Here is a 25,706-nt window from a genome sequence, read left to right on the forward strand (position 1 = left end):
ATTAATAAAAAAAAAAAGAGGTGCCTCCATCAATTGTATAAAATTCAGACAGTGAAAGAGTCCACAGAGCCACAGATGGTGGGCTAAACTCCTTGGATGGTTGGTTTATAGAGAACAAGAAAAAAACCTAGGGAGAATGTGAAGCAACCATCTGTCTTTGGCCAAGGGAGCATGTGAATGTTCCAGGTCTTTAGGCTAAAGCAAAAAAGATATGACAGTGTTCAGCTCAACAGATACTCTCAAGATGCCAAGTTATTTTATTTCTAAGATGACCCTAAATTCTCATTAGCAAATAACAACTTGCAAGCATTAATTTACTTCTATTCCCCTTATTATGAGGATAATTGGAGGCACTTGATTAGCCTGACCATAGATGGGCTTGGCACATCATTTTACACTTAAGATAATGATGCAAAACTGCAATGATGCTGAGTTCATTTTATGTTAGAAAGAAAAGTATTTGGAACTATTACCATAAAGCTGCAAGATATCAAGAATGGTTTCCATTAACATTCAAAATATTTATTGTGACAAACATTATTTAAAAAGTAATTATTAATTTAACCGAAATTAGTAACTACTAGTGCTTCATGGTTGTGGACTACTGGAAAGCTGCTTGGAAGGTTTGCTAATTTTATGATAATGTACTATTTAGAATGATTTAATTTTAGCTTTCTGTAATAATGTAACATGCGGTGGTCAAAGTGGTTAATTAAGTGGCTTACTAGGCATGATCTATAACCATCAGCTCATTTATTAATTATTGGAGAATTCCTAAATTTGATTAGGGAGGAGAGCTTTTGGATTTTTTAAAGCTATGTTAAAAATATTTCATATAACTTTAATACCTGTCAGGAACAGTTTAATGATGTGATCAATAAATATTTATTATGTGAATATTTTGTGTCAAAGATTGTTAAATGCAAAGACATACATTAAAGACTACAAAGAGGCCTTTCCCGAAGGCACTTTGCATTCTATTAAGAGGGACATGAAGGACACGATCTGTTATGGCTTTGGTGAGTGCTACAAGAGGGAAAGTGTAGCTCTTGTGAAAATAGATAAAAGCAGAATAAAAACCTGTTTCAGCTTTAAGAAACATTTTCTACTCCAATTAAATGAAGGTGAAAGAGAATGTCAAAGGGCTGATAGGAATCAGGGAGAGAGAAGCATGGGGAAATCTCGTAGAGAATGGGTAGTGGGCAAGGGTGATTCCGTCAAGGGACAAAATGAGGACTTCTGTGCAGCACAAAGATAGAGCAGGCATGGGAGTGAAAGCTGACCTCTGAGGGTTGTTCTCAAGCTCTCTCTCTCTCTCTCTCTCTCTCTCTCTCTCTCTCTCTCTCTCTCTCTCACACACACACACACACACACACACACACACACACACACGCACATACGACATAGACACAACCTTTCTCTCAGGAGTGTCTGAAGTGAATTCCATCTAGGGAGAGCATTTAGGAGAAGAAAAGGAACCCTTTTCGTGATCTGGCACCGAATATTAGGGAACACTAAGGTTTAAGGACAGAAGAAGTTGATACAGTATAGGAGGAGGGACTTTCATTCAACCAAGAGGAAAATGAAGCCATAGATTTTAAAGTGCTAACTCAGAGCCTTTCTGGTGCTCATCACTGATGCACAGAAATGGGCAGCCTGTATTGTGTAACCTAGTTTTATAAAAATGATCACATCTGAATTGTAAGAGCCCCCCCCCCAACTTTTAAATCAAGTCTTAAAACTATTACAATTGTCTGCAATATGTCACTGTGCTGAAAACATTATTACTTTTCACAATTCTATTTTACACAACCATATGTCAGCAATGGTGATAACTATTTGGTGTAACCAGAATCAGGTTAATTTGTAAAGCACCCTGCCATCAATCCTAATTTAACAGGATGGGTATGTTACATGGGTTAGGGTAAAAAATTATGAATAGAACACAGGATCATAGAACTTCTACAACAATGTGACTGAGTTCCGTTCAAAACTGGCAGTTGGAGTGTTTATGCTGTATGTGAGAGCAATATTCACACCTGGTGGAAAACCAGAAAAGAGATGGGCTTGAGCCATAATAACCTTTTATATGTCATTTTGCTGTTTGCTCTGCTTTATGCATAAGAAGAAAAACCTCATTCATCTTGCTATATTCTAATTTCTCTACATGTCCCCCCATGGACAATATTTGTTGATGCTCTTGACAACATAATTGTAGTCTTCCTAGCAAGAGGGGCACATCAATGGGAAAAGCCTGCGTCTCCACAGGAACACATGCTGGTGAACGTTGAGTGGAGGGGCTGTCACATCTTACGCTGATTTTTCTGGCACCCATGAGGAATGAACAGTAGCAACAGCTGAGGCATGACACATTCTCCAGAGGACCCACATGTTCCTTCTTTTGCTTGGCACTGCACTGTTGGCTTTGAATGTCACCCCATTTTTCTCTGCTGTCCCTCCTACCTAATATCTGAAATGCACATAAAAGCACTGGCAGTCAGGCAAGTGGCGTTTACATTAGACGAGAAGGAGGCTGATGTAGAAAGAGTGAGCTAAGTCAGGACCCCGTCAAGTTCACAATAACGTCTCCTCTTCTGAATCTGCATCCTAAAATATTATCTTCTTGCTACAGGAGCGGCGGACTCTTCATTAGCTACGCTTATGAAAGTTGCACTATAGTTTAATATTTACAACTGATTTATATTAATGTGCTCAGGAAATTGAGATTATAAAAGTACTTGGCTACAGTATTAATCTTTTTTTATATTAGACTTATTCTCTAAAATTATAAACTTTTATAATGTGCATACATCAATTTTTTTACTGCTTTGTTATTTTTATTTCGTAATGTGAATGAAAGTCGTAAGACTATGGCTATCAAAGTCCTCTTCCCATGAAACATAAAATTTCAAATTAGTCAGATATTAAAATAAACTTTCTGACGTTTATGTTTCAATTATTTTCACATTTATGAAGTTTAAAGTAACTTCCTTAAATTGAAAGGCGAGCAATACACTTAACCTGATAAATCTGAATTGTTGTGACATTCACAGAAAAGAGGATTGTTAATGTATTATGTATAATTAATCAGGTGACATGTTTTTGTGCCATTGAGTATAAAATATGCCCCTAAATCCTACAATGTAAAATTTCCAAAACCAGTGAGAAGTTGATGGAAAATCTTATGACAATGGTGGTCACTGTCAGCTTGGCTTCTTACAAAGATGCCCTACTTCTTTCCATATGACCCCTTACTTCCTGGATGCACTTTTTGATTTCTCCTTAAAAATCTTGACATGCATAAAGAAATGAACCATTTCTGATAAATACTAATAGATTAGTTTACAGAATCATTGCATTACAGATACATTTATTTATGTGCAAAATTACTATCACTATACTACAAATTGTTCCCACTCTTTAGATGTAGGGTATATCATATTTACTTTTGTTTTGAGGCAGGGTCTCACATTAGCAAACATTGACCTGGAACTCACTCTGTAACTCAGGCTGGTTTCAAATTCACTGTGATCCTCCTTTCTCAGCCTCCTGAGTGCTGGGATTACATGCAGAAGGCTTAGACATAGAGTATATTTGAAGTGCATCCACTGGAAGAATTAAATTCAGTTGATTTGAATGAGGATAACTTGAGGAAGGATCCACTCAAGAGAATGGTGGTCAAGGATGAAGGGGCTAATTAATTATCATACTTGTATATTGAAGGAGAGGTCCAGAAACTCTAGGGAGGCCCAGGGAGGAAGTAGTGGCATTCTCAGAACACAGAGAGCATAGTAACATATAAACAGGCCTCCTAGCATGAGATGAAGTTAGAAGGAGAGCCTGGCAGGAAATGTCTAAGGAAACAAGTAAGTACATTAATGTCTTTCTTTACCTACTTCCAATTCTGCTGATGTTGACTGCTAGTGATGAACTCAACAGAAGTCCACCAGCTAAGGACAAGGTGTGGAGTGATGCAGCTAACAGACATTGAGACAAACCAAAGAGGGTTATGAAAATCTGTGTGTGTGGTGCACTAGGAACACACTCCTCAGTATTTAAATGCAAGGCCTAAGAGACTGAGTAGGTCTCTAGGGCAATCTTAGGCAGTGATTTGGACTGGGCTAAGGAAGCATGTGGGAAATCTTGAAAAATCTACATCAATCCAGATGTAGATCTTAAAGAAAGGCAATGTTCTGAAGCTGATGGCACCTAATACTCAGGAATACCTGGAGTGGTATGGTCTTCCAATTGCTCCCTCTCCTTTCTTTTTAAAATTTTTTTGTTTATTTTTATTTATTTATTTGAGAGCGACAGGTATAGAGAGAAAGAGGCAGATAGAGAGAGAGAGAGAGAGAGAGATTGAGAGAGAGAGAGAGAGAGAGAGAGAGAATGGCCATGCCAGGGCCTCCGGCCACTGCAAACGAACTCCAGATGCGTGTGCGCCCCTTGTGCATCTGGCTAACGTGGGTACTGGGGAATCGAGCCTCGAACCGGGGTCCTTAGGCTTCACAGGCAAGCACTTAACCACTAAGACATCTCTCCAGCCCTCCCTCTCCTTTCTTATTGTTAACACTTATCTCTGTAACATTACCAATGATACATGATTTAAAAAATTTTTGAGAGCTTAAATAGATGGTAAATAGAGAGATTTGCCTTCAAGTAAACTTAACAAGTCTTCAGTGTCTAATATATATTTTTATTCCATTTATTCTGTGCTTCCCTTTGACATACAAAAGCCTCACTTCTACTCAAAAGAGAATGCAACAGAACCCTTCATCTTCTTTGCTGGCACCAGCAATGGCCACTTCTGTCAAGAGAATCCAGCTGAGCCTTTGATTTTAGACTTTCCAACTCTTTTCCCTTTGCAGATGCAGCTTCAACCCAGTTCTCTGGACTAACTCTTCACATTCCTGCCACCTGCTTCACTGTTTTCCTGCTTCATCCTGACCCTAGTCAAGAGAGTCTAGTGAATAGCTTCCTACAAATAAATTCCATGTTTGGAAGACATTTGAAATCAAAGTTTAAGAAAATGGGGGGAGAATGCGAAGAAGTGAAGTAAAAAGGGCAGAAAGCACTTGTAAGAATTGTCAGCACTTGTTCCAAGCCGTTCAGTGAGTTGGCCACTGAGACACTCCAATGCTTCTCTGAAGTGTGAGACACACAGTGAGCCTGGAAGAGGGCGGCGAGTGCTTTCGTTCTGAGTTCTGAGTTTAAATCTCAAAAAGAACTGAAATCAAGCAAGCAGGAGTAGATGGGTGAATCTTTGAAGGACCTCAGTGCAGTCACCATCTCTTTTGGGGACAGTAGTTAGTCCCTCAGCAGGATAGTTTTCTGAGGAAAGGAGGAATGTCTAGCAGGACTCCACTTAACTATAGATACTGAAGTGACTAGAAAGAGACTTTCTTAACTCAAGGCGATAGGTGTGAAGGTTTATACTGATTTTCGTGTTGACAGGACCTAGAAACGTCTTTGAAAGATGATATAGATGAAGTTAACTTCTGTGTGAGTCCTTGAGGGGTTATCGTGACTGGTTAAATTGAGGTAGGAAGACCCACATTAACTGTGGGTGCCATCATTCCATGGTCTGAGGTCCTGGACTATAGAAAAAGGAGAGAGCTGGTTGAGCACCAGTATTCATTGTTCTCTGTTGAGCAACACTATTCACTGCTCTCTGTTGAGCACCAATATTCATTACTCTCTGCTTCCTCACTGTGGGCAGAATGTGAACAGCTGCTTCAAGTTCCAGCCACCATGTTTTTTCCTTGTCATGATATGATGGTTAATTTCTGTTGTCAAGTTGATATTTCCCTTGGGTGGGTCTTGGTTGCTTCCAAGAAGGACTGACTGAAGGAGGAACTCCTTCCTTCAGAGTGAACCCTTCTCCCGCAGTAGGCAGCCCTTCTAGTGGTGGACTGTATGTAGGGAAGCTCTGGGAGGAAAGCCCCTTCCTTTTGCCTGGCTGCCTACTCAACTTGCCTGGGAGTGCCTTCCCTTGTACGTGCATCTGTCCTGTTTGGCGATCTTTCATGGGCATTAGAACCAAGTTTCCTCAGCTGTCTATCAAGGACTGAAGACGAGCAGCTCTCCGAGAAGCCTTCAGTGCTAGATTGGTACTCCTGAGACATCGAGCCACATGAACTGAGCAGCTACGGGGTTCCCTGACTCTCAAGCCTACAGACTCTATTTTTGCATGGCTGGAAGCTAATCCAATAATTTGCCTTTTTAATGCAACTCATCCTATCAATTCTCTTCCTCTAGAGAAATCTGACTAATGATGAGTAAGAGGAAATCCTTCCCTAAACTGACCTTTGACAGGTATTTTGTTCCAGCTTCAAGGAGGTAACTGCTACAAGATTGTAGTATAGAAACATTGCTTTACAATTGATTCTATTACACTGACACTTTTGCATTGTAAGAATACTGAGATTCAGCCAACCTCTCTCCATGAAGCTCCTATCCTTCATCTCTCTTTTTCTTGGGGTAGGAGATGATTGTCCTGATGTTCATGAAGATTAAATTTTCAGACTGTCTCACTTGTTAGACTCCTTCTAAAGCCTTATGTCTACATTTGTATTTGTCCAAAATTTAATTGTGTATAAGTCTGATTCTATAAAATTTGGCTTCTATGAAGGGGTTTGTCCTCTGATTGTGGCCCAGGACAAGGTGTGGGGTAGACAAGGCACCTCCTCCACTGCTTGGTAGAAAAACACCAGTCAGAATAGTCTTAAATTATTTATTTATTTTTAGACTCTATGACACATCTAAAAGTGAGTTAATCCATCACAAATCTTACACAATAAATTGCTTCCAAGATCTTTTTCCCTACACTTAGGCTAAGTAAGCTTGAAAGGTTTAATACGTGCATGTATTAAGTGCTGCAAGCCTTTAAGGAAGCTTTCAAGCCAATGAACTCTAAATTGCGTGGAAAGGAAAATGCAGAGTGAGTGATTGTAACCAGTGCATTATAGCTGTTTAAAACTTACTCATCAGCATCTTTGGAATACCACTTTCTTTAGTTTATTTTTCCCTATTTTGCCACTTTATACTTACACATCTAAAGGCACAAACTTGAATTACTGAGATTACTACAATATACAACTAGAACCTACGAATTTTTTTTTTTTTTTTTTTTTTTTTTCTGTCAGGGGCCACATAACCGCTTTCAGCACTGCAGGCCATGCAATGCAATGTCTTCTGCAACTCCTCAGTAGTGACGCAGCAGCCTAGGCACAAGCTGGGCTCCGCACTGAATGAATGAACTTGGTGTGTTTGAACACGAATCGTTTACAGACACTCAAATTTAATTCCATGCAAATTTATGCACCAGACAACAGTAATCTTTTGCATTTTTTTTTTTCCAAGACAGCATTTAGATGATAGAACCGTCCTTAGCTCACAGACTGAGCTACCCTGAATTTGGCCCATTGGCCGTCAGTCGCAATCCCATCACACAATACCTGAAGAAGGAGGAAATTTGGAGCGCTCAGACTTGGGGTTGAACCCAGATTCTGTGGTTGCTAAGTTAGTATTTTGCCTTAGTTTTTTCTTAACACCTGAATTTTCTTGTAAAATAAGGTCATAGTCTGTATCCCAAACGGTTGTTAGTAGAATTACATGAGCCCCAACATTTCAAAATAGCTAGAGGAATCTCTAAAGAGAAGCCGTTCATATATTAAAATTCACTTCTGTTTGTTGAATATTTATCTGACTTAATTAATTTAAATACCTTAAGCAGATTATTTTACAGAATGAAAGTCAAAAGTCAAAAGCAACTTTTTTTTTTTTTCATTTTTATTGTTGACAATTTTATCCTTGTATACAGTGAGTTTTGGTCATCCTCCTGCCTCCATTGCTTATTTTTTCTCCTTCCTGCTTCTGCTAAAATCTTTTTTCCCCAACTGAACCTTTTCCTGTTTTACAAACAAGGGCTGTTTGCGTAAGCATGGGCGGGCAGATATTTACAAGAGTATGAGTGACTTGTCTCTGGCTACAGCCCAGAAGAGCATGACTGTCTGTCCCCTAGCCTCCATTAGCTGTCAGTAGTGCCTCTGGGAGGGACAGGTTCTCATGAATCCCATGCCCCACCCATGAAATAAAAGATTGAAAATTAAAAAACTGAAGTTTTCACGTAGCATGCTAACTAAATTATTATGATAATATGGGAAAAAATCTCATTCATATTTTGAGATTAGCTATTATTCCCACTATTATAATATTACAATACAATATTGTGATTATAAAGAGGAAGAGAGAGGGGGAGGAGAAAGAGAAAGAATGGGTCTGTCACAGTCTCTAGCCACTACAAGCGAACTGCAGATGCAAGCAACGCCTTGTGTATCTGCCTTACGGAGTCAGGGTCCTTTGGCTTTGTAGACATGAACCTTAACTAATAAGCCATATCTCTCCAGCTCAGAAATATGTTTATTTTTAATTTTTTGCTCATTTTTTATTTATTTGAGAGTTACACAGAGAGAAAGAGGCAGATAGAGAGAGAGAGAGAAAGAGAGAGAGAGAGAGAAAATGGGCACCCTAGGGCCTCTAGCCACTGCAAACTAACTTCAGACGTGTGCGCCCCCTTGTGCATCAGGCTAACGTGGGCCCTGGGGAATTGAACCTCCAACTGGGGTCCTTAGGCTTCAGAGGCAAGCGCTTAACTGCTAAGCCATCTCTCCAGCACCTATGTTTATTTTTAAATGAGATGCCATCAATATTGTTGATACATGGGTACTTTTCTCTGTTTTAATTTTTTTGTTGTATTTATTTATTTATTTAAGAGTGACAGAGAGAGAGAGAGAGGGAGGGAGAGAAAGAGAGAGAGAGAATGGGCATACCAGGGCCTCCAGCCACTGCAAACGAACTCCAGATGTGTATTCCCCCTTGTGCATCTGGCTCAGGTGGGTCCTGGGGAGTCGAGCCTTGAACTGGGGTCCTTAGGCTTCACAGGCAAGCGCTTAACTGCTATGCCATCTCTCCAGCCCACGTGGGCACTTTTCTTCTGAGTTGTTAGTACTTTTGCTTCAATGGCTCTCCCTATGCCTTTTCAGACAAGAGAGGCCATTGAGAGATGAGGGCTGCACATGCTGTGTCTCATGCCAATAGTGCAAGTCCACATATCCACAGAGGCATGCGCCGTACAACTCTAACAGTGAAGGTTCACACTGGTGACAGAGGTTGCAAAGATCCATGGGACAAATGGGTGCCTTCTGGGCTGTCTGCATTTAACGCCTGCTCTACGTGACCCTTTCAGTTACTTCGAAATTCCAGGACAGTAACTATATACACAGAGAAGGGGGAATTGACTTTAGATTCATCCAGGTAACTTTATGAGAAGATAAAGCCTGATATTTCACCATGTATATTCTATATTTCCTCGGCATACAAGACACTTTGGAATGAGGAGAGGTGTTGTTTATTTGTAGTTTGCCAAAGCCAACTGAATTGTGGAGATACTTCCGTAAGTAAAGTATTTGCTTCACAAACATGAAAATGTGAGCTTGATCTCGTGTTCCCATGTTAAAATGCCAATCATGGTGGCATGTGCCCGTAATCCTTTCTCCGAGAGGTGAAGACCAGGGAATCCCTGGAGTTTGCTCTTCAGTCACTGGAACCTGACTGGGGAGACCCTGGCCTTTTAAAGAGACCTTGCCTCAAAAACCGGTAGAGGGCTGGAGAGATGGCTTAGTGGCTAAAGTGCTTGCAAAGCATAAGGACCCAGGTTCAATATCCCAGAACTCCCATAAGCTAATGCTCCAGGTAGCACATATTTCTGGAGTTCATCTGCAGTCGCTGGAGGCCCTGGTGTGCCCACTTTCTCTCTCTCTTAAATAAATAAAGTATTTTTTAACAGAAGTAGATAACATTCCTGACGACGGCACCAAGGTTGTCTTTCACCCCCAGCACACATTTGCACACATGTCTATATGAAGCTCCCTCACACATGCAGCTACATTCATGGGAACAAATGTGCACACACTCACCCTGCACACATATGCAAAAAAATTGACAAAAGAAATGCTTTTTAAATTAAAAATAAAACTTTCCATTTTACTTTGACACATGCACACAGACACACACTTCACAGAACTCCTCAGGTCAAGGGCAGTCCTTTCGATCTGTCTTGGTTCCTCCTACTCAGGAAGGTATTTTGCTCTAAGCCTGCTTGGTATGTGCAGGATTATTGCCAGGGAGTTACATTCAGTTCTCTTCAGGGCAGCTGTCTGAATTTTGATAATTTTTTTCCTTCAGTCTTTGATGCCAGAAGCAGTTATTGAACACTCACTGTAGGTAGGACACTGCTCCATGCTGTGAGGTTTAAAAAAGGAACAATGCTACTCCTCATGTCTTTGGAGACACAGCATAATATCTGAGACAAGACGAGACAGGTGCACACCAAGCACAAATCACTGCGACGCGGGAGAGTAGATACAATAAATACCATGTTCTGCCTGAAATAAGATAATTAGGACACCATTAATGATTTCAGGGTTCAAAAGGCTTCAAGCATAGTTAGAATTGATATTTGTAAGTGTTGCTAGTGCTTAGGGAAATGTAGAAGTGGGCATCTTTGTTCAGGATTTTCAGATGTGATTCATAATACTAAGTGTTAAGTGCCTTCATTAAGAGTTGTCCTCTAATGAGGGCTAACCCCACAATGCATGACCTATATACCCCAACAAGGAGGGTCCCAGGGGAGAGGGGAGGACAGAGAAGAGGCTAACAATGGTACCAACCTGACTGTATTCACTGAATACAAAACTAATTAATAAAAAATAAAATATTTTAAAAAAGAGTTGTCCTCTAATGAGTAGTGTCCATTCACAGTTTAATATATTTGAGAGTGATGAATCTCCCAAAATATTTCTTTCATAAGAGCTCATAGGAATAAAATCCAAACTTTCTTCAGTACAACAGTCAAAATTTCAGTGTACTTTGCTCAATGGAATCATTTTACATATTATTTTAAGTTTTTGTTCTCCCAAATAAAAGGTGCCATCACGGATCATTTTAGCTGTCCTCATTTGATAAAGAAGTTGGAAAGAAAATAACACAAGCTTTCCTTTATGAATATGTACTTATCTATAACACATTAAATGAAAGTGAAATCCATCTAGAATGTTTGCAAAGCAGATAGACCCACAGAGAGCGTCTACAACAATTTTGTTTGGACTTGGTTGCATTGCCCCTTGTTGACAAACTCCGTAGCTTCTGGAATGCTCCACCATGGAGAACAAACATGGCACAAAACACACCAAGAGATATGTCCCAAGCTGGGGCATGAGAGGACACAAAGACAGAGCTCACACTGCACATTTCTCAGGTACTAGCTCCCTCCCTGGGAAGCTGCTCAGGAAAGCAGGTACAATTATGAAACAAGACAAGAAAAAGTATGGCTGGGCTCTAATGACTATTCTGTGAGTGTGAGTTAGGTGGTAAAACACAGCCACAGCCATGGAGTCAGAACCATTTTTTCTTGCTAAATAGTCTCCATCCTTATCAGCACATTCCAACATGATTATTACATATATTCAACATACAATGAAAAACATGGCTATAAATCATTACTGGGTTAAAGGTATAATAGACACTCCGTGTGAAGCATTGTAAATTTTGTGAATGTACTTTGTATCCAACAGAAGGCAAGGCATCTAGAATCTGTATGCTTATTGTATTTAACACACATTGAAAACATTTGTGAGTTTTTTAATGTGGATATTTTAACCCAATGAAATCATAAAGACTGGAAATACAGCTCAGTGGTAGAAAACTTGCCTAGTATGCACAAGACCCTGGGGTTTAGTCCCTAGCATTGACAGAACAGAAAAGGCAAAAAGCAAGGCAAAAATCAAACCACCTCAAACCCAAAAATGATAACAAAATATCTAAGGAGGAACTTGTCACTAATCTAGTGACTTAACCAACTGTTAGGGGCTAGAGAGATGGCTTAGCAGTTAAGGCATTTGTTTGCCTGCAAAGCCAAAAAGGATCCAGGTTCGAGTCTCCAGGACCCATGTAAGCCACAGGCACAGGGGACACATGCATCTGGAGTTCGCTTGCAGTGGCTGGAGGGCCTGGCGTGCTTATTCTCTCTCCTTCCCTCTTTCTCTCTGCCTCTTGCTCTCAAATAAACAAAGAAGAAAAACTACCTGCTAGTCGATTCATTTCTACATAGTTCTGCTCATTGTCCTCATAATTGATGTAGAGTGTGTGGACAGCCAACAGGTCATTTTGGGAATCTTGGGATCAGTTGAATTCTCTTGCAATTAAGTGAAGTAGGTACATAGTCTTTTTTTCCTTTTCTTTCTTTCTTTCTTTCTTTCTTTCTTTCTTTCTTTCTTTCTTTCTTTTTTTTTTTTTTTGGTACATAGTCTTTTTAAAAAAGTTGAATTTCTGCAAGACGGTCATGGTGGTGCATGCCTTTAAACCCAGCACTTGGGAGGCAGAGGTAGGAGCATCTCCACGAGTTAGAGGCCACCTTAAGACTTACATAGTGAATTCCAGGTCAGCCGGGGATAGAGTGAGACCCTACCTCCCCCCCCCCAAAAAAAATTGAATTTCTGTGCATTAGATTATTTCAAAGTAAGCAAAATTAGGACAACCTAAGTAATGTTGAAATGGTAATACTTTAAAAGTTCTTGAGCAAGATCATCAAATCTCTAGATTTTTAACTCAACAAAAATGTTGCTCTTTGGAAGCTTTAGAAGCCTTTTATTTGTGATCTGGCAGCTCTTTCTAAGTTTCATAATTACATTGACATTGTTGAGCCCTTTAAAAAATTCTTGAAATTTGATCCAGTTGATGCATTTCCACTCTCGTCCCCCATTTTATTGTACTCATCAGAGATATAATGGGCTAGATTTAACTTAGGAACTCATGATGAAAGTATTTTTTTACCGGAGACTCTTAGAATTAGTTGTTTTTATATAATGTTGCATAATTACAAGTGGAGATTCTGTGCATACAAGGTCCATGAATAGGAATGAACTTGTGTTTTTTTTGTTTTTCTTCTTTTTTTTTTTCCTACCTTCTAGAAGAGAAAGTATTGCTGTTTTAAGACCTTGCACATGCTAGAAGTAGCAGAATATTTTTTTGTTACTGAAATTTTGGCAATTTGAATGTCATTGTATTATGTAGCTTGATAGCAGTGTATCGCTAATGATTTAGCAATCTTCACGTTAAAATTTTGGTTGGTTGATTGGTTTAATTAAACTTTTATGGTTTTTTTGTTTTTGTTTTAATCTTTTGGGGAAATTTCCCCAGAATGTCTCATACATCCTTACCCTGATACAGTGGGGACATATCACTGTTGCCTTAAAAATGCTGCACTGTTTTGGGTTTGTTATGACTTAAATCATTGTTACTGACATCACTATGGAAGGTGCAGGAATTTAAACATCTTGATTGTGGGACCAGGAAGTGGAATGTTTCAATAAATACATACATGGTGAACCCCCCCCAAAAAAAAAAATCATTACTGGGTACATAAGAGTAAACTCTAGGTCACACTACTTTTTGGCAGCACCCCTCTGAACTTTGCAATATTTCAGTAACTTCAGTAACATTACAGTCTTCTGAGAAAGGCTTGGTACTTCAGAATTTCTGTGCTGACTGGAGTAAGAACAATACTGTTAGCAAGATTAAAATATTTTTTTAAAAATATTTCATTTATTTATGAGAGAGAAACAGACTGACAGAATGGGCATGCCAGGGCCTCTAGCCACTGCATACAAACTCCAGACACATGTACCCCCTTGTACATCTGGCTTAAGTGGGTCCTGTGGAATTGAACCCTGGTCCTTAGGCTTTGCAGGCAAGTGCCAGATCCACTAAGCCACTTCTCTATGCCCCAAGATTAAAATATTTCAAAGTATACAGTAACGTAGGTACTTGTTCATATTTAAGCACTTATTTTAACATCCCACTTTTTGTTTGCAACAATTTTTGTTAAATGTTTGATCCTTAATTAAGAATCACCATTTAGGTTGTAAATAGTGCTCTTGAAAATTGTAATTATAACATTTTTGTTAGTAAAATTGCATACAAAAGGGAATATTTATTGGCCATAAGTTTACTCATCAATTTTTGTTAAATATTTGCTTAGTTTTTACTTATTTACTTATGAGAGAGGGAGAGAGAAAGAGAGAAAGAGGGAGAAAGAAAGAATATGGGAATGCCACGATCTCCTGCCACTATAAATGAATTCCATATACATGTGCCTCTTTGCACATCTGGGTTAAGTGAGAATTGGAGAACTGAACCCAGGCTGTCAGGCATTGCAAGAAAGTGCCTTTAATGGCTGAGCCAATTCTCCAGACCTTTACTTGTAGTTTCTAATCCCTTCAGATGTTTTTCCTTAATTATGGGTTCATCTGTACAGTGTGTATGGTATGGTGTATACATGTATGTGCAGCAGTGCTTGTACCATGTGCATGTATGCAGAGGCCAGAAGAGAACCTCAGTTGTCCTCCTATATCTCTCATTTGTATGTTTCTGTGAGATAGACTCTCTCACTGAATGCAGAGCTGCTGTTTCAAATAGACTGGCTGAGCAGAAATCCCCAGCAATTCACTGGTCTCTGCTCCCCCAGGACAGAACTTTGTTCATTTTTAAAGGTATGGTTTGTTTGGTTAAATGTGAAAATTAGACACAATTTCTTAGTTGTGAGTAGGCCTTGAAATATTTAGGTCATAATAAAATGAACTTTGTCTTTAGATCTTCATTTCAAATTTAACAGAAGGAACTTTAAAATTAAATGCATAGTGATATGAAATCCAGGTTACCTCCGCATCTATCTTGAGAACATCAGGGTGTTTTGTATGTAATATACTAAACACAATTTTAATAACTACCTGAGCATAACAGATGAGTCATGGAAGGGTGATCCGTGTTTTTTATGACTTTAACGTGTTGCAGAAATTTCTGTATTTCATCAAGAGGAATGTGATTTATAGTGTAGTATACCTAGGAAGTTGTCTTGAATATCTTTTCAGTGAAAAAATAAATAAACAAACTGTTATTATTTGTTCACTTTTCTCTGAAAGCCAACAGGGCACCTTCATCTGCATGATCCTCTCAAGGTATAGAGGGGCACAAGCCCAAGCATCATGATAGTGGCTCAGGAACACCACACACCATCACTGGACTTGATGAGAAAAAGACAGGAATCACACAGCAAGGGATGAACTTAAAAAAAAAATAGTTATGTACACAGTGTATATACAGTCATGTTGGAAACATTGTTGGCCTCCTTCCTGTCCTACCCCCTATGCAGAGAACCTCCTCCTTGGGGAATGTGGGTCGTGCATTTTGGGGGTAGCCATCAGTTATAGGTAAGAGGCAATATCTTCATGCATAATGACCCAACTTGTGGCTCTAACAATCTTTCTGCGCCCTCTTCAGCAAGTTTCCCTGAGCCATGTTGGGTTCGTTTAAGGTCTACTTCAGTGATGAGGTCTCAGGAGCCTCTGTGTCTCTGAATACCTGGTTTGGTAGGAGTTGAGTGTTCTCTGTGTCTATCTCCTTCACCCTTGTGCTGGTACCAGATTCACCAAGAAAGCAGCACTCTTGCTCATTTCCCCAACTTCTCTTGCTTTCTGTAATGGAGAGTGAAGTCATCACCAGATAAATGGGATAACTATGATTATTTTAGAGAGAATTTAATAGGTGTAGGCCCTTTTGTAGGCCACAGTTGGTGGGAGCTTGGTAATGGAGAGTGCACTAGGGTTTTTGGATATGGTTCTGACTTGTTTCCCAGATCCAGCTAAGGGTTCTGTTCCACTGAGTGGATCCTTTAGCCAAATCAAGAGCACTTGGTTACGCACCATGGCGGTGTGCCATTATTGCACTCAGTTGAGCATCACCTCAGGTTGTTTGCTGTTGGCTAGCTTAGACCACAAGTTGCTTGGACAGATGTTGGTCATCTCTCCCCAGTTGCTCATCTAGTACCTTCTGGCACAAAACGAGCTAACTGTCTGGTGACTGACTCTTCCAGATTCTAGCCAGGTCACTCCATGTTCTGTACCAATGGCATATGGTGTCTTTAGCAGTAGGATTTCCAACTAACCTTTGGGGAGTTATCAAGTACTCTGACAGAAATCTGTCTACTTTTGGGAAACCTTGTAGGTCTCTCTGATCAACAGCAATTTTGTGGTTAATATTAACATTGCTCTTACCTGGACAGTAATAACTTGAGCAAAATCTGATTTTCTGAACAGAGGCAGGATTCCAGTTGACACACTCAGACTCTATCACCCCAGTACATGCTTACTGCAACTTAAAATAAGATTATTGTTTGCCAAGAGACAAGGAATAAATGTTCAAGACAGAGTTGTAATGGCATAAAGAGATGAATCCTAAGAAATTGCAAGAGATCTCATGCAGTCACATACTAAAGGATGAAGGCTGACTGCAATAAGAAAGGATGTTTGAGGGTAATAAAGGTCGTAGCCTGACAGGAAGGGAAACAGCACATTGAAGCATTTGAATTCTTTCTTTTAGGAGTTAATCACAGGGATGAGATGATGGCTCAGCCAGGGAAGGGCTTACTTCATATGCATGAGATCCTACATTTGGTTTGCTAGACCCCGTGTAAAAATTGTGAACATGGTGGCAGATGTCTGTAATTCCAGAGCTGGAGGGGTGGAGACAGGAGGATCGCTGAGACTCAATGGTCAGCTAGCCTAGCCTAATTGATGAGCTGTAGACCAATGAATGACTCTCAGAAAAGGTGGATAGCCCTTGAATATGTGTTCTCTGGTGACCTCTGTTCCCCCTAACAGGTATGCACACCTGCACAGACATGTGCTTTTCACTCCCATGTACACCTATACACACATGCACATGCATACATGCATAAAACTTTCAAAAAGAACTTGGATAGTACTGAAGATAATTAAGCTCCAAAATGTGTTGTTTGTTGCCATCTACAAAGTTAACGCTTGAGAACTGTGCAGTTAAGTTTCCAAAATATCTCACAGAAATCGCATAATATAAGCAAGCTTACAGTTTCATGTGTGGGAACACATCCCTAACTATCCTCAAGCGCATGTGACCCATGGGCTGCAGGTTAGACACACCTGCAGGATGGTATGGGAGGGAGCATGTAGGCATATGGATTTGTCTATATGTGAGGATGCATGGAGGCACTGGCATTGTATACAAATTAAAGAGAGATCTGGGCTGGAGAGATGGCTTAGTGGTTAAGCGCTTGCCTGTGAAGCCTAAGGACCCCGGTTTGAGGCTCGGTTCCCCAGGTCCCACGTTAGCCAGATGCACAAGGGGGTGCACGCGTCTGGAGTTCGTTTGCAGAGGCTGGAAGCCCTGGCACGCCCATTCTCTCTCTCTCTCTCTCCCTCTGTCTTTCTCTCTGTGTCTGTCGCTCTCAAATAAGTAAATTAAAAAAAAAAATAAAGAGAGATCTGTCAACATTGGGGTTTTCTTTATGAGAGGATTGCAGTCTCTCGCCCTCCTTGAACTTAAACAGCCATTTCTGCATCTTTCCATTAGATTCTAGCATCAGGTTAATGTGTGGTTTTAAAGGAGCTCTTGGTTTCTATGCTGGGAGCACACAGCATTTGCTTTTCCTACTGCACTGCTCAGAGACTTCTGTGGGGGTACAGTCTCAGTTCTGTCACATCACCACGCTGTTATGATACCAGCTACCAACTATAGCAGAGTTGATATTATGGAGAAGAGAGAGTCTTAATTTGTATGAGAGAGAGAGAGAGAGAGAGAGAGAGAGAGAGAGAGAGAGAGAGAGAAAGACAGGGAGAGAATTGGCATGCCAGGGCTTTGGCCACTGCAAATGAACTCCAGACGTGCACATGAACCACCTGCGTACATGCATCATCACCTTGTGCATTTGGCTTTCCTTGGATCTGGGGAGTTGAAGCTGGGACCTTAGGCTTCGCAGGCTAGTGCCTTAACCATTAATCCATCTCTCCAGCCCAAGAAAAGAATCTTAATGCTAAGCCATGGAGAACCTGGGAACTGTTACCGAGAGGTTAACATCCAAAAAGAGGTCTTACTCACTTGTTATGCATCTATTTATAATCTTACTGTGTTGGGCTTTACCCTTGACTCATGGGAATCTGGGAGAGAGCTGATCGGTCTGGGCTCAGAGCTGAGTGGATGAACTCTGGCTCTGCTGAAGCAATCAGGTAGGTATGGTGTTCCCTCTTTGGGGTCTCTAACTGGCTACCTAAAAATAAAGCTATCAGACCAGTTCTTCCTCATGGAACCAGCATGTTAATTAACATTTAACTTAAGCTCAGTGGTTGCTTATTGCCCTATAAATCTACTTAGTCTTTATTTTATTTTTATTATTTATTAGAGGGGGGAGAGAGAGAGAGAGAAAGGGAGAGAATATGGGTGTGCCAGGGCCTCTAGCCACTGCAAATGAACTATAGACACTTGTGCCATCTTGTGCATCTGGCTTTATGTGGGTACTGACCAATAGAACCTGGGTCCTTAGATTTTGCCGGCAAGCACCTTCAATGCTAAGCCACCTCTCTAGCCCCGTCTTTTATTTTTCTGTGTGCACTTATAGTATGTGTGGTGTGGAGATGTGTGTGTGTTTGTGCATGTGTGTGTGTGGTGTATGCATGTGCATTTTAAGATATGCTCACCCTGTGCACACATATGTGGAGGCTAGAGAGAATGTCAGATGCCCTCATCCATTACTCATCTGTGTACTTATTTGAGATCAAGTTTGTCTCTCAATCTGGACCTGTGGTTTCCATGAGCCCCAGAAATTCTTTAGTTTATGCTCCGCAAAGGTCTGGAGATACAGGTGTGTGTGTAGCCAATTTCAGCTTTTTTTTTTTTTAACCTAGTGCTGGGTAATTGAACTCAGATCTTCATGCTTATGTAGCAAGTGCTCTTAATCACTACTCCATCTCCCTGAGTTCTCTTTTTCTTTGTTTTTAAATTACTTATTTATTTGCAAGCAGAGAGAGATATAAGAGAGACAGACAAAGGGAATGGGTGCACCAGGGCTTGCAGCCACTGCAAGTGAACTCCAGATGCATGCACCTATATGTGCATCTGGCTTTATGTGGGCACCGTGGAACTGAACTAAAGTTGTTAGGCTTTGCAGGCAAGTGCCCTGACTGCTGAGCCATCTCTCCAGTCCCTCTTTTTCTTCTTTTATTCAGTCACAAGTTTACTTATTTATAAAAGGTTTGGAATTGTTTAACCTGAATAGCCTTAACATGCTTAATATACTCCTGCAATGTAGTGTTTGAATAAATTCTTCACATATAAGCACCTGTGTGCTTGAATTACTTACTCACACCTGTTCATTATTCATTCATGGAAGAGAGCTGATGTCTTAACTTTCCCTGGGAAGACATGAACATAGGTCACTTCAGCCAAGATAAAGCACTAACAACAGACCAAAGAACCAATTCCGCCTACGTCTAGCTTAGTGAGCCCATGAATGTACAGGAGGATGGGTGAGAGCAAAGGCAGCTGCGTCAGCCAAAACCCCTGAGGCTTCTGCATGTCACTGAAAACATTGCAGGGAGCTTAGTCTCTTCTTCACACCACAGTTTATTCCCTCTATAACCTTGTCCGTGAGCCTTGAAAATCTTGAATTTTGGGAACTTTATCATACCTTCTAGGTGTTAACATCCCAAGCCTTGTTTACTTCCTGAGCATTAAGAAGTTTCCCATCCAACTGGAATCCACTTCCTGAGCCTTAATGAGCCCATTTCAATTTGGAACTTCTAATTCCAAATTCCTCCCTGCAGGATGAAATGTGTTTAGATTTGGCAAAATTGCTAAGTAGTTTCAGCTTACAAAAGTATAAGCATCAAATAGATTTTCTTGAATCCCACAGTTTTATTACTTGATTGTTGCATTTGTATAGATAGTTTTAGCAGGTTTTTAATCAAAGCATTTTTTTTTTTTTTGTACCTGAGTCCAGGGTCTCACTGTAGCCCATGCTGATCTAGAACTCACTTTATAGACCCAGACAGGCCTCAAACTCATAGTGATCCTGCTACCTCTGCCTCCCAAGTGCTGGACAATCATATCATTGTAAGGTATAGCATATGGAGGCAGATAATTTTTTATATGATTTGAAGTTTTAAATTTTTTTATTTATTAGGGCTGGAGAGATGGGTTAGCGGTTAAGCGCTCGCCTGTGAAGCCTATGGACCCCGGTTCGAGGCTCGGTTCCCCAGGTCCCACGTTAGCCAGATGCACAAGGGGGCGCACACGTCTGGAGTTCGTTTGCAGAGGCTGGAAGCCCTGGCGCGCCCATTCTCTCTCTCTCCCTCTATCTGTCTTTCTCTCTGTGTCTGTCGCTCTCAAATAAATAAGTTAAAAAAATTATTTATTAATTTTTTATTAGAGGGAGAGAGAGAGAGAGAGAGAGAGAGAGAGAGAGATTGAGAGAGAGAGAGAGAGAGAGAGAGAGAGAGAGAGAGAGAGAGGCGGGGGAGAAAGAGAATTGATGTGCCTTTTTTTGTTTTAGTTTTGGTTTTTCGAGGTAGGGTCTCACTCTAGTCCAGGCTGACCTGGAAATTCACTATGTACTTTCAGGGTGGCCTCATGGCAATCCTCCTACCTCTGCCTCCTGAGTGCTGAGATTAAAGGCGTGCACCACCACGCTTGGCATGTGCCATGTTTTAATAGTTGACTACACAGGCTTGTAAGGGCCATGCATAGAGCAGAGATGGACATCTGATTAAAATGTGAGGTTGCGGTGTGCTGTTTTGTGTACTTAGTAGAATCTTTGTACATACTCATCATGTATGGATGCCACCATTTCCCTCCTTCTTGCCTCCATTCCATGGAGTGCCCTTCTCACTGAAGTTGCTGACATCCACCATGGGATTGTGGGTCACGAGTTGCAAAAGCAGCATTCGGAAACTTTTGTGGAGGGGCAATGCCTGTGAACATTCTCTCCCACCCTGTGGTCTTACAGTCTTTCAGCTTCCTCTTCTGCAAAATTCTCTGAGCTGTGGTGGGTATGTTTCCAGTGTCCTTTACTGTTGTGCTCTCAGCAGCTTCTGGATTAATGTTCTGGTCCATCTTGAGTGTCATCAGCATCTGCCCTCTTCACCCTGGAACAGGTGTCAGACTCTTGCTAGAAACAGCACTATTTCTCATCTCACCAATCCCTCTGTGGTTTCACCTGAGCTCTAGCTGAGGCAAGAGGGGTGGTTCATCCTTGCTGGGTACTCAGCTATCTTTTCTTGTCTTGTTGATGGAGTTTTGGTTGTGCTCAGTTCTTACTGCCTCCTTAGAAAATAAAAAAAAAATAAAAATAAAAAAAAAACCTACAAAAACAAGATACTCCTACAGAGAACGAGATCAACATAGGTTTAAAGGGGATAAGCATTGATAATTTAGAGAAATTTGATAGGTGTAGCCCTTCTTTTGGCCACAAACTAGTGGGTGTTTCTTGATGGAGACCATAATATTGGTCATCATAGGATTCTGAGTTCATTCAAGTTCCAGCTGTGGGTCACTTTCCATATATCTCTTAACCAATCAGAAAGCAATCTGTTACCCCCTAAGGCTGAGTCACCATTGTACAGGTGTGGATGTATTGTCAAGCTGGCTGCTTTTGAGTAATACGGTGTATAAGAAAACCCACAGGTGGTTAATATAGCGTTGTCTATGGGGAATTCTATTGTCTACTATATGGATTACAAAATAATGTCTAACACCTAGGACTGGGCATTCAGCAGAGGAATTCTCAGTCATGGCAGGTATGGAAATGATTGTAAGTGTGTACTGGAGGAAATGGAAACCTGATTCATCACAGCCACACATCTAGTAATTCAGATAAAATACATATCTGCAGGCATTGGCATCAAAGTGCCATGATGTCTCTGCCTTTCATTTTTGTTGTCTTATTAATTTATTTTTATTTTTGTGATTGAAGGAGAAGAGACTGATGAGAGAAAGAGAGAGAGAGAGAGAGTTCAAAGGACAGTATTACCTGATCACACTTAACCAGAATTTCCAAGACTTACGAATGCTCTCCTAGTGCTAGAAAGATAAATTGAACATAACCTAGGAGTTCACAGAGTTTAAACACCATAATTACATTAATGCATAAGATTTCCTAGCAGAGAAAGTTTTAAGGAAATAAGTAGAAATTGAATGGACTACACACAGACTCTGTCTGGGGTAAGTTATGTAAAAAGCAGTCATACCATACACTTAGTAGAAACCTCAGGATTCACTGGGTCCAATCTTTTAACTAATCAAAAGTCTACTTAGAAGGTTTGACAGCTTTTATTTGAACACCAAGGAACACATCATGTCCATGTTTTTTTTTTTTAGTATGATCAACAAGCAATTTATAAACCTGATATCTTCTATTTAGAAATATTTTCAGGCTGGAGAGATGGCTTAGTGGTTAAGCGCTTGCCTGTGAAGCCTAAGGACCAGGGTTCAAGGCTCGATTCCCCAGGACCCACGTTAGCCAGATGCACAAGGGGGCGCCTGCGTCTGGAGTTCGTTAGCAGTGGCTGGAAGCCCTGGCGCGCCCATTCTCTCTCTCTCTATCTCTGTCTCTTTCTCTCTCTGTCACACTCAAATAAATAAATAAAAATGAACAAAAAAATTTTTTAAAAAAAAGAAATACTTTCATCCCCATTATATAAGTATTATAGGTACCTTATTGATGCTATTTGAAGTCTTACATGAAAATGTACTACAATATTTAGTGAAATGATCAAAATTATTGTATTTTTAAAATTATTTTAGGGAAAGACAGGAGATATAGACAATTGGTATGCCAGGGCCTCAGCCACTACAGTAGAACTCCAAATACTTGTGTCAACTAGTGGGCATATGTAATCTTGCACTTGCCTCATCTTTATGTGTCTGGCTTATGTGGGATCTGGAGAGTTGAACATGGTTCCTTAGGTTTTGTAGGCAAGCACCTTAACTGCTAAACCATCTCTACAAGCCCAAATTAATGTCTATATGGCAGGAAGTAAATATAAGGGGTTAAAAGAGAAATTATAATAGGTGCTTTTCCCCAGAAATGATCTTGACTACTATTTATCATTCAGAAAATATCCTCATGAATGCATTGGTCTTTCATATTGACAACAGTAGATTTGTGGACTATGCTAAAGGGGTTAGATTTGAGTACTAGGATTTTAAGTCTGCTCTAAGCTTGTTTCTTGAATTCTAAGACTTTAATATTGCCAATAAAACTCTGTAAGGTAATAAATGGAAAACAATAGTAACTTATTTGAATAGCGTGTGCCCTTACAGATTTAGAGAATTTTAGTACAGTGCTGTCTCTAATACATTAAGTTTTTATGAGTTGTTGCAATGTGCAAACCATAACACCTTCTACTTTACTTTTACTATTAAATAAAATTTGTTGATACCTTGGTGAACAATATAGGTGAACAACATACAGTACTGCTTCTAAAATAAATAAATGCCTTCTACATCAAGTATGAGTTATATTGTAAATGCCTTTAAGTTACAGTAATGGAAGAAATTTAACATAGAAATTAGAAAATAAATTGCCAAGAATGTTTTTTGATTAGGATATGTCTGCTCAGTGTCTTTATAAGATACTGAACACATGCAAATTAATGTTACCCAGTAGCACAAAAGCAATAAGTAAGGTCTAAAGATCTAAGGACAAGTAGGAATTTTAATGGAACTTTAAAATAAAGTCTGCATTTACATGGCATCATTAATCTCAATAAGATATTTGACAGGTTAGCACAAAAGTCAAAAGCCACAGTAAATTGTGTAGATTCAGTAATGTTATCTAGTAATGTATAAGATTTCACTATATTTTTATATGATTTTATATGATACTAAAATGTGCTTCTTAAGAGTGGGAGAATATATACCGTTGAAGATGATTCAAACACAACATTTTGCTTTTAATCTTTAACTGCTTACACTGAAGCCTTTCTCATAATTTATAACTTACATGATGGAAAATAAAGGTCATTATTAGGGAGTTATAGCTCCTTGAACTTTGAGGCTTTTCCCCCCTAAGGGAACATATTCCTTGTCTAGTGATAATATTGTGCCACTATTGAAGATGTCAAAAACAAAATGCTACTGGGTTAAAAGCAAGATGGATGATGACCCAATAGTGTCTGGAGCAGTGACAGCATTGTGGAAATGAATGGACATGCTGCCAAGGAAATTCTGGGGAACGGATCATGTTCATTAAGTCAGGGGAGAAATCTCAGGTGGGTGCAAAAGAGCTCCCATCAGTACACTGCCATTTGCAGTTTTCCTTTCTTTCCCCATCTTAAATATGGGTATCTTTGTCCTTTTAATACCTCATTTCATAATGGCCCACATCTAGCACAGGTCAATCACTGGCTGCAATGAACACTGTGATGGAGGTACCAAATCACATATTTTTTCTTACTTTTACAGTTTTACATCATTTTTCCAGATTTCTACCCATGCATGTTCTGAAAATATCTCAAGTTCAACATAACTGAAGCTAAGCCCATCATTTACTACCTCACCAAAAATTAATCTGTTTCAGTATCAGTTCAGTGGAGAGAATCACTTGCTGCCTGTTATCCAAGTCAGCTTATCCTACATTCTTTCCTCTTCCTCACATGAACATGTCATTAGAGTTTTGTTTATCCTATTTGCTAGAATTCCTTTTTCTCCTTTCCCACAATCACTGCTTTATTTTAATTATTTCTTCTTAGTACATAACAGGCTGTGGGTAGGTGTTTTCTCCTTAGAATGCATTTTTTAACAGTGTGTCTAATTTGCTTAGAATGAAAGGACTGTGACAATATCTGCCCTATTATTCCAGAACAAAAGGCCAATGCATTTCATTGAATTTAAGCTGAAAACATATTTCACTTGCTCTGTCTAAAATGCCCTTCTATCCCTGCTGTATGTATTTTTGGAATGTTGTGTAATACATATTAGACCAGGTTTTCTGTCTTGCACCAATTTCCATCATTTATTGCCACTTCATGAGAGTTGCAAATTTTGAATGGCAAAGACCAGTGTTAAGTTCATCTGCATTTTGAGCTTTTCTTGAGGTAAAGCCTTTATTATTATTATTATTATTACTACTTATTTATTTGAGGTAAAGAGATTAAAAAGGAGGGGGCGGAGAAAATGGGCATAGCAGGGCCTCTAGCCACTGCAAATGAACTCTAGATACAAAAGCCACCTTGTGCATATTGCTTATGTGGGTAATGAAGACTCAAACCTGGGTCCTTAGGCTTCACAGGCAAGCACCTTGACCTGATCACTAAGCCATCACTCCAATCCCCAAGGGAAATGATTCTTGAAAACACACTTTCCAGGGCCTTAGTGAGTCTTCATGGTGTTCAGGTACTAAATGAATGATGGGAATTTCTCATAAACTTGGAACTATAATAAAAAGAGAGAAAACGTACAGCTTCTTTCTAAAAGCTGGCTTAAATGTTATGCAAAGATTTAATTACACTTTTGTTTCAGCTGATGGTACAGTGGAAATTGAAATGATTCTGTACTGAGTCTATTATTGTAGACACAGAGGGCATTAAACAGCTTAAGCCAGTTGAACAATAAAATATGTTGAATATCTGTCAGAGAAATTAATAATTATGGATAGTTTTAGGAACTTTATTAACATTTTAAAATAAAGAGTTTGACATAAGCATGAAGGAAGGTGACATTTTATTGTTTTTAAAGCTTAAAAAGTTAAATTTGGTCTTCCAGTGAGATTAACATATCTTCTC

Source organism: Jaculus jaculus, chromosome 3 (assembly GCF_020740685.1).
Source record: "Jaculus jaculus isolate mJacJac1 chromosome 3, mJacJac1.mat.Y.cur, whole genome shotgun sequence".
Taxonomy (NCBI): domain Eukaryota; kingdom Metazoa; phylum Chordata; class Mammalia; order Rodentia; family Dipodidae; genus Jaculus; species Jaculus jaculus.